The sequence below is a fragment of the Aythya fuligula genome, chromosome 2 (assembly GCF_009819795.1).
Source record: "Aythya fuligula isolate bAytFul2 chromosome 2, bAytFul2.pri, whole genome shotgun sequence".
NCBI lineage: Eukaryota > Metazoa > Chordata > Aves > Anseriformes > Anatidae > Aythya > Aythya fuligula.
The window spans coordinates 115,102,299-115,112,516 of record NC_045560.1 but is presented as its reverse complement, the minus strand read 5'-3'; positions in this window follow the sequence as shown (position 1 = coordinate 115,112,516).

Genomic DNA, 10,218 nt, shown 5'->3' with positions numbered 1-10,218 from the left:
AAGGGAAGGACAAAAGGGTCCAAAGGAAAGGAGAGGATCATGATGGATCAGAGAGGTATACATGTGAGAAAATGGTGCCAGCAACTGCAGAGACCAGCATACAAAAGAGATCTGTGTGTCAACAACTGGAGGTGAGATCACAGGTCTTAGGGCACATGAGTCTGGATGCTAGCATGCGGAGGGATGGCAATGCAAGAAGTCTGTGTGCCACTTAATGGGGGACTGTGGGCTGCAGAGCTTGGAGGTCTGAAATGCCAGTGATTGGAGGGACTGGTGTGTGTGTGTCAAAATGTCGGAGCGCCAGCAGCTGGAGCCGAGGCCATGGGAACCATGGGTGTAGGTCTAGGTGGCAGCAACCAGAGAGCCTGGGGTGCATTTGAGGGTGTAAGAAGCCTTAAGTGCTAGCAACTAGAGACCTGTGCTTTATTTCCTCATTTAATTCAAGCCTTTATTTGTGTGTGTATAATTAATTAGCAAACCTCAAGCTGGACTAGCTGGCGAGCAGGAGGAAATGCACATATGGAAAGACTTTTAGTGTGAGCCGGTGGTTAGGTTAGGGAGCCCAGGGTTCAGACGTGGATATTAGGCAGACTAAGAGCTGCTGCCTACACTGCTCTGTGTGTGTTGCAGTCTGTGAGGCCAGCTGCATTAGGGATATGCCTGTATGTGTACTATGTGTCTTGGATGCACGGTACCCTTGCTATAGGCAGACCTGCCAGCTGGAAGAGGAGCTGCATCCCTGGGACTAGGATGGAGAGATCATCTGGGTCTGGGACTGCTCCTCGCTGGGCACAGCATCCAGGCAGGAGGGGTCCCAGGTCTGATGAATTTGTTGGCTCCCTTAGCACCCTTAAAATGGGTGGTCTGCAATTCAGGTGGGGGTTTGAGAACAGGGCAGGCTTGGAAATGGAAGGGACAGAGGAAGCAAATTGTTCTTTCCAAGGATATTTTCAGGGTAAGATAGCAGTCACCATGGACAAAGATCATCACACTTGCAGCAGTTTGGAAGGGACTCCAAGAGACAGGAGTGCTAGTGATAGAAATGTCAGGTCACACCAGATGGTTGGTAGACTGGTATGTGAATATGTTCACATTTAAAGGTCAGCAGCTACTTTGATTCCCCAGAATGGATGTTGATTATCATAACATTTATTGTGTAATTTACCCTAACTCTGGGCAAGAGCAGTTAAAATATGTGGAATATATGGAGCTAGTCTTCCTCTGAATGCTACTGCACAATACAAAGCAACAAATTGTATGGTTCTGTACTGACATTACTTTTCTAGTCCTCTGATTAATATTCTGTGAAAAGTAGTTATATTTTAAGCTTTCATAGCTGGTTGTATTAGCTTTTGTTGGAACCCAAAGATTCATGAAAACAGTCAGACAAAATTAACAAAGATTTGTCAGAGCTGACAAACATCCTGGATAGGGAGATACCCTACTATAGCTGTCTTAAAATAACTTTCCTATTTTGACATGTCTTCATCAGCAGTTTTCATGCAAATAATTCTCCAAATGTGCCTTCAATTAAGATATGCACATAGATTTACATGGAGTTAAGAAGACACAAATGAGACTGTTCATAAATTCAACCCTGGCTAAAATACTTAGCATTATAAACAGTGAGCATTTCATCATTTCAAACACGAAGTACTGGATTTGTGACTGCAGAGACTGTTTGATTTTTTTTGGAATCCAAATTATATGAAGTAGCATAAATACTACCTGAATTGTAAAGGCTTTAGTGCTGTCACGAGAAGAAAGCTTAATACATAGAACAATACATTACAACACGCTGTCTAAGATACAAATTCCATAGAGTATATCCTGAAATGGTGAACTTCCATGGAAAAAAAGAAAAAAGAAAAAAAAAAAAAAGAACTTTAATCTTCTGCTTATTCATTTCAAACAGGAATCAGTGAAGAGCACAAGCTGAAACTGAATCTCAAAGTCCAAATAATAACAATTCACTTTTCACTTATTTTCTGTGCAGATTCCGTAGAGCCAAAAAGGACTGACATTTTATTAATGGCATTAACTGAGCTAAGGGTTTAATCAGACTCTGATTTTTGTGAAAAAGAAAGAAGTCTAAAAATATGCAAAAGAAAAATACATTTTTTTTCTCACTTCCAGTGCAGAAAAACTACTCAGGAAGTCTTGTATCAGATTCAGCGTTGCATTTCTTTGTATATCAGAAAAGTTATACTACTAGCTCAAGTTCCTGAACACAGAATTGTTTCTTACAAAAGCTGTAGCACAACTGAATTACAGTAATGGCATTTTCTGTGAAGAAAAGTGAGACATTAAAAATCCATATAAGTGGTTCAGCTGGACTCTTCTTTAAGAGCTGATGTTTTACTTGGATTTGTGATTTAACTGGTTGACATTACCATATCCCAGTAGAGGTCACCACATGTAAAAACAAGATTCACCAGCCTGTGTCATAATGCCCTCCTCTGGAACTGACTTCTGTGCTTTACGGAGACTTTGCCTACATGGTTATTAGGTCTGTGTTTATTATTTCTAATGTAACAGCTTAAGTTTGGAGACATACATATGGCCCCTTTATAGATGACATGGACATTTACCACAGCTCAGGTACTATGTTAGCCAGTTGGAAAGCCATCCATGGGGTAGCAGCCCTTTGCAGAAAGACTGCGTGTTTATTTTTCCTAAAGCAGATTAATTCACAGAATCTTTATTGTAACCTTCTCTTTATGAAAACAATGAGATGATAGATACCAATATGGTGCCAAACCCCACCAGCATTAAGGCTCCATAAAATTCCACTTCTTTTTTTTCACATCCTTCTCACACTTTGATGATTCAGGTTAAAATTTTTAACAAGGAATTGCTCTGCCTGTGTCCCTGGAGCCATGCAAAGCAGACACACTCCACTCTCTACCCATCAGGACTTGTGTAAAAGTCTACTGCTGGGCTCTCATCATGTATTTGAGCTGTGGATGTTGATGTCCTAGGTTGACCACCTTGCTCCTGTTCCTCATTCAAGTACAGGTCTCAGCTGGTACCCAGTGATGAACCCCCTAGCAGAGACCCCAGCTTAAAGGAATGGTAGCTTCTCTGCTCTTTTCTGCTCCTCCTGCTCTGGGCTCGGGGCTGTCAGCACAGCCGGAGCCAGCAGAGTATATCCATGTTGTACTTCGAGCTGTGTTTGTGACTCATCCCCCAGTGTGGAGTCTATCAGGAGTTACAGCATGAGCTTAGAAATAAATAAATATACAAATACATACATTTCTAGTCAGTGGTTCAGGTTTAGAGGGGAAAAAAACATGCATACATATACACACACAAAAGCAAAGGTAGGTTGCTCTATCTACTCGTCCGTCTTCAAGGATCTCAGCATTGCAGAAAATCTAGTCATGCTACCTAATATCAGTGCAAAGCATTATGCACAGCCTCCTATTCCCGTTACAGGCAAACCAGGCCAATTTCAGTGCTATTTGCATCACACAGATGGATTGGCTTGCTCAGTTTAGCTTTTGCACTAGTAAAGAAAACTGAATCATAATGCTCTGGCTGGCACTGCCCTGCCTAAATGCAGAAAAGGGACTGATCCTAGACACAAGTTATCTTATGTCAGCTAGGAATTTCAGGTGTCTAGCACCACACTTATCAGGTAGTCGAGGTTCCAGGATGCAGGGCTGGAGTCAGGAGGTGTCATTTTTTTAGGTGCAGACTGCCTTGTGATATCAGAACAGAGAAGTGGTATTTCTCCATTTTTTTCGCTGTTAGAGCTCAGGGACTTATCCTAAGACACAGATGCTATCCATCTGTTAAAAACAAACAAACAAACAAAAAAAAAAACCCTTTGATTTTCTTAAATATAAGCTGAAGTCTCCTATCTACTTGGACTGCACTTTCAGTCTATCTGTCTTTACTGCCAATAGCACAGACAGTCAGGTATCAAAAGAAGACAACTGCCAAGCAACCTGCCTTTTCTGAACAGTCATCCTGTCAATTGCTGTTTCTTAAGTCTAGAGTGGTTGCTTAGAGACTTTTGTAGCATTTGATGCAGCAATGGCAAAATATCTGTATTATGCTCTGATTGTATTTGGAAATTATGAAGAAATTAAATATATGATGATCTCATTTTCCCACTTCTATCAATTTCATATTCTAGTTTATTACAAAAAGAGAGAGCTAAAGTCAAGCATTAGTAGTTCCCTTTGTGCAAGGAGATTAGGAATTCTTTGCAGCAGACATATTCCATGTGGCTGCTATCCTTGTCCTCTCCTCTTTCTGAGAATCAACAGAATGAGCTGGGTAAAAATAACTATTACCACGCCAATTCAGACTGATCAACCCACCTACACACTAATAATTTGCTGGAGCACACACAAATTGGTCTCCTTTGTGTTAAAATTCTTCAAAATCATCCCTGGTGCCTTCTTTGTCTATTTTCCTTATTTCTTTTTCAAAAATCATGTTTTAATTTTGTTTTGCCAGTCAAGCTCATTACTTACGCCAAGCACACTGTAGCTGGTATCAAAAAGGTTGCAGACAGGTTTTCATTTTCACTTGCTCGTAATTCCTAAACTCCCTCCAATTGGGATGAAATGTTCTGTGCTTGATCTCTGCCTTTGACTTCACCTTCTGTGAAGACAAAATAATGTCAAAGATGTTTAACTTGAATGTCTGGAACTTAAAAGAACAAAACCAAACTTCACTGTTTCCCAAGGTTGCAGTGCTTAATCATACAATACATAAACATTATTGCTCTTCCAGTGAAATACTCATGGGAAAAATGTAGTTGTGTGCTCTTTATCAGATTTGAATCTTATCTCTGAACAATTTGATGGAACATTTTGATTAACATCTTAATGATAGCATTTCTGCTGAGAGGCTACTAATATGTAACTAGAACCAGCCATCTTGTTCTGCTAGAGCTCTGTGTGTGCATTTGTCCTTGATTTTTTTTTTTTTTTTTTATTTTAGCACCATCTGGATCCATGTCATCTATGCTGGAATTAAAAAAAAAAAAAAATCTCAAATCCTGTTAGCAACACGTCTCCCTCTTCATCTGTGATTGCTTTTTTTTCATACATTTCATCATGTTGTGAACACCAGAGCTTGGCTGCAGCTTTCACTCATGTAAATGATGTTTGCTCATTCAGAACAGAGAGTGATGAGTTACACAAAATAACGTCAGGACTTCAGCTCAGTTTGTTAAGCAAGCTGTTAGTTTATTAAGCCTGGTAGTTATTACGTTGTTTGGTAAACTTCAGTTTATTAATTGTGGTAAGAGTTTCTGTTGCCACTTGGAAAAGTCAGACTGCTACTTTTATGCCTTCTTCCCTAGCAAAGATTTGTCTGTGTAAGGTGGAATTAAGGAGAGGAGCAGAAAATGAGTGTATCTATTACCTCAGCTGGGTAAAGGGTCATCTCTGCAGGCACTTCTGACAACTGCAGGTTTGCCTTGGCCGAAAGAATAGTGATCATGCTTAAGGTTTGGCATCTGTGATTGCATGGATGTGGAAAAAGAAAAGCCACTGGGAAAAGAAAATATGTTTTTTCTTAAGTGAAAAAGAGAGAGACAGAGAAAGACAGACATTGAGAAAGAGAGAGAGAGAGAGGATAAAATTAAGATAGCAACCCACCACTGTGGGTCACTGCCTGGTAGTTTATGGGCCACTTCTCCCAAGCAGACGCTGTCTTGCACTGTGGAGCACAAACAGTTCCTGCTACTCAGGAGCCTGCTGGTTTGGTCCCCTTTCCATAAGTTCCCACCTCACAGCAATTGACACTATGCACCTCCATTTTAAACCCATTTCCATTAGCTTCTAGCAAAGCACACCTCTCAGGCTTGCAGGCACCACGGCTCGAAGGCTGCACTGGTACAAGCATCACAAAAACATATTTCATCCTTGGAAGCTGCAAGACTGAAGAAAAACTTGGAAGCCTAACACCTTCCAAGGCCTCTGCTGAGGAGAAAGCCAGTGGTGGCACCCTGTGCTGCCAGCTCTGCTGGCCTTGAGAAGCACCCTTTCCTCCGCAGGCTGCTGCAGGGGCAGATATAAATATTTGTCCTCTGTGGGAGGAAAGCCACCATCCCGCTCCTACTCCCCCTTGCCAGACCCTGAGCTGTCCGCCTTTCTTGGCCGTGTCCCTGAGTGGTCACACAGGCAGCCCTGCGTGGGTTGCCATCAGCCCTCCTCTGCTGCCCACAGCCCTGCCCACAACAGACAGGCAGAGCACCAGTGTGCAGCCGCCTTCCCCCCGAGAATGGAGCCTGAACTTTGGAACAGATTTGAATTTCTGAGAAATACAAATTGCCACAGACGCGTTCATTTTGAATGCAGTCCCAGCAACCTCAAAGGTACTTCTGAACTGAGCTGTGGGGAAAGGAGGAACAGAGGTTTACTTACCTTTTTTTCCCCCAAGGTGATCGGGATGAGCACAAGAATAGCTTTGAATACACGAGCAGGCTGGGATTCAGATGAGCAAGATCCAGACCTTTGTGCTAGCAGAGCTGTATAAACGCCTTCATTTAACTACAGTCCTGCCCTGGTGCCCAGACGTGATGGTGCCACTTGCTTTTCTAAGTGCATGTCAGATCACTCTCAGACTGGCTGTGGATGGACTTGCACATTTGCTTTTTGTCTTGCTTCCCACAGCATCTCAGCGACCTGGTGGAATAGGGCTGGGCTAAAAATGACATTTTTTTTTGCTCCATTCCACAGCTATTCTTTGGCTGTAAAATCCTTTCATCTTCCTTAATAGGGTGGCACTGGGACTATTTCAAGGCGTTACACAAAATACCAAGGACACGCTGCCAGAGAATAGCCAACAAGTTTAGCATCCAGGTCTGGTCTGGTGACATCTGAGACTGAGCCCAGCTATAACTTTCCTTCGTTGGGGCAGAAACACCACTGTGGGTGTAGCAAACCCATCCCTACAGCAGCAGCAGCCCAGGTTTTCCCTGGGCAGCATCTCCATAGGAAGGGATGGGCACTCTGGTGGCACCAAGACAGGTTCATGGTGCAGGAGCCAAAGTGTGCAGCCATCAGTGTGGGGCCTGGAACACAACAGGAGGGCTGTAGAGCTCAAAAGGCAGAAAGTTTGCTATCTTTGGAAATGCAAGGCTGAGAATCAGTTTCTTAATCAGCAGTTACAGCTGCTGTCAACTGCCTTCCTGGGGACCCCCTGCTCCCGGTGGAAGCGATTTAGGGAATATGTTGCCATGCAAAGATCACCTCTTAAAGGGGAACAAAAAGCTCTTCGCCATCCCTCAATTGCAGGGTCAAGGCCTTTTGCACACTAGTCTCAGAGCACTGCAAAAATGGAGTAGCCTAGTAAGCGGTAGAGAAATCCTTTCCTTTCTTTGCTACCATTTTATTCAGCATATATGTGAAAGATTATTTTCTGCTGAATGGCTTGTGGAGTATCCATGAGTGCACCATTTATTTCTCTTATGTCATTAAATATTGCAACATGTTCTCCCTCCCCACTGTGTTAGGTTTTTGTCACAAGAGATGCTGCAAGCATTTGAAATATAAGCAGGCACCAATGAAGTCAAAATATGTTTTGCATGTTTTCACCCTACCAATAGTCACTGTGTGCAAAGAGGCCACGAACTCCTGAGGGCCTGGGTAGTATCAGATGGAGCCACACATTAGCAGGACTCCTGCTGCCAAAGGTCTTGTCCCAGCTGCAGCAGGGCTGTTTATCTTCAAACCTGAAGCTCTGGTGATGTTTAACAACCCAGCATGCCCTATGCAAACACACAGGAAGCTATTATGGAGAGGGAAACATTGTGGGTCCCAGCAGATGGGGCCCTGAATCCTCTCCATGGATGTGCAAAAGAGACACAAATGGGAGGAGCATCCCAGTCAGGGACTGCAGGATGCAGGCCCAGACCTCTCAGCTGGGAGTGAGGGGCAATCATCATCCACTTGCTGATGACGGCAGGGGCTAAACACTCCAATAAACATGAATCAGGACATTCAAGCTCTGGAAGGAATGGACTTGAATGAGATAAATGTTCTTTCACTTACAAAGTATTTTTGCAATTAATTGTCCAAGTGCCCCTGGGAAAAGGGAAATCAGTTTCCTCAATTTATTGGAAAGACAGCTAAGTCAGGACTATTTGGAGATGTAAGTAAGAGCTCAGAGCAACTCAGATTGAGAAAAGGCAACGCACCAGTGCCTGGTTGTGCATTTGATCCTTGCTGCCCCAGCAATGCCTTTCAGCCCAGGCATGCCTGCACAAGCAGGGACATGGCCCTGGCTGGCCCTGAAACACTTCTTGCCCCTTGTCACTAAACCCCAATGGCCAGTGGCTCTGTCCCTGCTGATGGGTCAGGGGATGCTAACCCTGGTCCTGCAAACTCCAGAGGAGTTTGATGCAACCAGCATGCAGTTATCAAGGCAGCCAACATCGACAAGCTACCACTAGATATTTGTCATAAGCATTTTTTTACTTAGTGTTTCTAACCACCCTCCTGCAAGGAGTTATATGACTCTGAAAGTGTTGTAAGAACATCATTAGTATTAGGTGAGAGCTGAATGTTGAGATGGATACTGAGAAGTGGCAGAGTTTTTCTGTTTTTCAAGTAACAAAGATCAAAACTTCTGAAGTTTAAAGCATTCACTTAAACCTTGTTAATAAAACATTATTGGTACTTCTTTTTTTTTTTTTAAAAAAAAAAAAAAAAAAAAAAAAAACAAAAAACTTGCAGCCTTTTATTTCATATGTTATTTGAAAACACAGCTTCCATATAAACATCATGAGGTATAATTTTCAACTCCAGCTGAACTTCAGAACAGAAGAAAATTGCAAACAAATTAAATCAGCACCTTTCATTACTGCAGGTGCAGGAGCCTGCCAGGCTCCACCAGGATCTCCAAAACCACAGGTTCAGGCCATTGGAAGTAGACAAAGTATTACAGAGATACATGCTTGAGCCTTAAAGTTCCCAAAGCTGAAAGGCTCTTGTAAGAAATCCTTTGCATTTAGAGTTTAAGTTTTAGTTTGTTTTCCCATCATTTCCTCCCCAGAATGCTCCCAATTTTTAACAAACTTGAAAATCTTGCACTGCTGATTAGTTTCTAAATTGCATTAGCTAATGGTAGGGTTACACCAACACTACTGGAGTATAAGAAATATTACAGTTGCTCAATTTGGCCTCATACTAAAAAAAAAGGAAAGAAGGAGAAGCTGGCATTTCTAAGATAAAGAATATAAACATATATTTAAAAGGACCACAGCTGCTTTCTTAAGTATTTATATTACTACACTATTTTTATGTAACTACCACCCCTCTAGACATCACTGCAATACAGGTAGGTAGTACAGACTTCCTCAGAACCTGCTGTCTCAATAAATTGGAGAGAAATGCTTTCTATAAAACTATACTTTTCAAGTTCTTGCTTCAAAATCCTCCCAGAATAATATTTTTACCCTCTTTTTTCTTTAAGATCTCATTCCAAATTTTGAAGAGGTATGTCGGTGTCCAATCCAACACTCTGTTTTATTAAGGGATGAGCTTTTGGCTTTATTAAGCTTTACTAGATAGTCCTTTGGATTACAATGCCCAGCATGTCATTGGGTGCCAGTCTATAAATGTGGCTCTCTGCACACTATTTTTGGAGACATGGCAAGGTAATTCAGGCACTCAGTGAGCTCTTTTGACATGAAGTCATTGGGTAACAACAGATCATGGCAATTTCTGTCTGTACTGACATGTCTAAAATGTAGTGCAGAGTGGATAAAGAGTTGTTTCAGTGCTACCAGTAGGTCAGCATGTAAGTTGTTCTCTTCAAGAGAGAAAGGGGGTATTCAAATAGAGGATTTTGGTTTAGGTTTCTCCCTTTGTAAAGCAAGTTCTCAGAAATTTGACTGAATCTCAGTAGAACTTGATTTCTGCAGGGAAGCCAGTACATCTGCCAGAAGTTTCTCTGTTAGCAGGTTAGCATTGACAGGTTAATGTAACTCAATTATGAGTACTGAACACAAAGCATTTAGAAATGAAGTCACAACTGAACAGCCAACATGCCTACAAGTGACAGAAGCAGAACAGTTCCATCAACTTGAGCAATAAACCAAAGCCCATTCGTGAAAGCAGTGGGTGTCTTGCCCGAATAAACAGTGCAGGATTAGACTCTATTGCACTTCATGCCAACACTAGCTGGAAACATAGAACAGATGTCAAGTAAATAGGGAAGTGTGGGACAAAACAGAAATAATTGTAAAAA